General features: G+C 41.3%; 1 long non-coding RNA gene across 1 annotated transcript; it reads left to right on the forward strand.

The window, feature by feature from the left end:
* Positions 1-2,204: 2,204 nt before the first annotated feature.
* Positions 2,205-2,687, forward strand: LOC130121294 (uncharacterized). Its single transcript, XR_008811034.1, has 3 exons — positions 2,205-2,249; positions 2,421-2,451; positions 2,598-2,687. It is a non-coding gene; the product is annotated as an uncharacterized LOC130121294 (long non-coding RNA).
* The last annotated feature ends 238 nt before the right edge of the window (positions 2,688-2,925 follow it).

Below are 2,925 nucleotides of genomic sequence, written 5' to 3' on the forward strand. Positions count from 1 at the left end.
CCAAGCAGGCTGTCATGTGCCTTTTACTGAGCAGAGGCTTCTGTCTGGCCACTCTACCATAAAGGCCTGATTGGTGGAGTGCTGCAGAGATGGTTGTCCTTCTGGAAGGTTCTCCCATCTCCACAGAGGAACGTTGGAGCTCTGTCAGCGTGACCATCGGGTTCTTGGTCACCTCCCTGAACAAGGCCCTTCTCCCCCGATTGCTCAGTTTGGCTGGGCGGCCAGCTCTAGAAAGAGTCCTGGTGGATCCAAACTTCTTCCATTTGCGAATGATGGAGACCACTGTGGTCTTCGGGACCTTCAAAGCTGTAGAAATTTTTTTGTACCCTTCCCCAGATCTGTGCCTCGATACAATCCTGTCTCGGAGGTCCACAGACAATTCTTTTGACTTCATGGCTTGGTTTCTGCTCTGACATGCACTGTCAACAGTGGGACCTTATATAGACTGGTGTGTACCTTTCCAAATCATGTCCAATCAATTGAATTTACTAGAGGTGGACTCCAGTCAAGATGTAGAAACATCTCAAGGATGATCAGTGGAAACAGGATGAACCTGAGCTCAGTTTTGAGTGTCATAGTAAAAGGTGTGAATACTTATGTACATACAATATTTCAGTTTTTTATTTTTAATAAATTTGCAAAAATTTCTACAAAACCTTTTTCACTTTGTCATTATGGGGTATTGTGTGTAGATTGATGAGAAAAAAAGGAATTTAATCCATTTTGGAATAAGGCTGTAACATAACAAAATGTGGGGAAAGTGAAGGGGTGTGAATACTTTCCGGATGCACTGTACAATAGAAGGTGTACTGAATGCCACATGATCTACCGTTATCAGGAATGGACAGATGGTCTGCTTAATTTCAATGACCATGTCATTCTGACTCTGCAGTTTTGCCTTTACTAACTAAGGCACAATCTTCAGGTGTGTAAAACGGTGTTAATGACAGACAACACAAGGTGTTATGACCTTCATTTATTCCATATTGACCCAGAAAGATTTCATCAATTGAAAATTGTTCAACTAACTATTGTTGCAAGATTTTCCAAATTCTCTGTAGCCCCTTCTCTGCTAGTACTGTGGTTTCTGCAGCACTAATCAAAGTTAAATTGGCAGCCTATTCCACATCTGCAATTTATTTGCCCATTTTTTAAGTAAATACATTACCAAGTACAGTGATTGCAGGGAATGATGTTACTAGTTACAGTAGTACTGTGTTTTCAGCATATTCATACCTTCCATTTCAAACCTTTTCCTGTCTTATTTTTTTACCATAGAATCATGTGTCAGTGTCTAGAGTCATCGGCTCTCTGGAGGCTTTGTGTGAAGAACGGTTTCCAGCCACCAACTTAATTTTTCAAGCATACTGCCACTTTGAGGCACTTTGCAACAGAGAATACACATACTCATGTGTAAACTGTGGGTTCTACCCCCCTGTGGTGGTTATGGAGCTCCACAGAAAAGCAGTGTTCAACTTTGAGGGTAAGTTTTTCCTAAAAGTACTATTTAGGTAAATCGCTTTTTAACTACCGTTTTGTAGGTGCCACATAAACTACAATGTACTTACTACTCATCCTCAAAGGATATTGTGTGTCTTATGTTGTATTTGATGATTGCAGTTAGTGAGCTGAAACAACAGAGTGATGACTTCCAAGGTGAACACAACATAGAGACATTTTGGGAATCCGTCCATCTACACATGATAAGCAGAGGATTTTTTGATGGTGAGTGTTGTGAGGCCAGGTCAGGTCGCTCTCCATGGTGCCGAAGGTGGGTCAGCAGTCCAGTGGAGCGCTGATGGGAGATCGGGGAGCCACAGTGTATATAGTTTGTCAAAAGAGTAAAATACACCAGGTCCCATCGGATGTGACTGCGTCTCCCCGGAATGAACTATATTAGATATTTCAATATTTTTGAAATTATGTTTTTGATGCAGACTCTTAACAGAATCCATTTGTTGTCCAACCGGCATATGACAATTGGGCACCATGGATTGGGAGGGAGATGAGGAAAAGCAGCAAAGTATTCAACACGGAGTATGAAAAGGTCCCATTGCAGACATCGAACTAGACATCGAACTAGAATAGGGTCTAATTGGCTTTTCAGATATCATGTTTTCATCTTTTCAAGGCATGGCAAGGTTTTTGCCCACTGGACAGAGCAGTCCAAAGCTCTACTGAGAGGTGACCTGCCTCCTGTCTTCAGGCTCCCAAGACTCCGGAAACTGACGTTTTCGGAAGTCGTCCAGGTCAGATTGAAATTCAATTTAACTACCAGTATAATTAGAACCATTAATAACTAATACATCTAGGTGCTTCAAACACTTTATTAACTAATGTTGAAAAGTGCATTGTTAAATAAAGATATTTTTCAGTCATTTCATATTTTTCATCTGTCTTGTTGCTCTCTTACATTACAGGAACATAACGAGGGCTTAGAACCAGAGGGGGGTAAGTGACATTTGACAAACTTTACAGGACAGCCACAACAAAAAATGACCATACATTGTCATTGTATGTTGTGTTTTTACGATATTTGATGAATCACTCTGGGTTGGTTTAGAATTCACAAGTTGTCCTTTGCCACACATCCCTAGAGGTTCCTTTACATTACTTGATGACCGCTATGCCCACTACAGCAAAGATGGCAAAACGTGCAAGAGAAGCCCGCAGGTCTGCCAATGAAAGATTGGTGGACTTCATCACGAAGCTGAAGGGGTCGGACAAACGGCTACTGGTATGATACCAATAATAATAATGCTTGACATAAAAACATTTCTAATAGCGAAAAAGATGATCAAAGCCTGATCTTCTGCAGTGCATTTATTTGACATGGTCTTTGTTTCTATAGGAAATAATCACAGGTGAAGGCAACTCCAAGTGGCTGGTGTATTTCAGGTCTGCGAAACCAGACAGGGTCTTCAC

The sequence above is a fragment of the Lampris incognitus genome, chromosome 11, assembly GCF_029633865.1.
Source record: "Lampris incognitus isolate fLamInc1 chromosome 11, fLamInc1.hap2, whole genome shotgun sequence".
NCBI classification, from domain to species: Eukaryota; Metazoa; Chordata; class Actinopteri; order Lampriformes; family Lampridae; genus Lampris; species Lampris incognitus.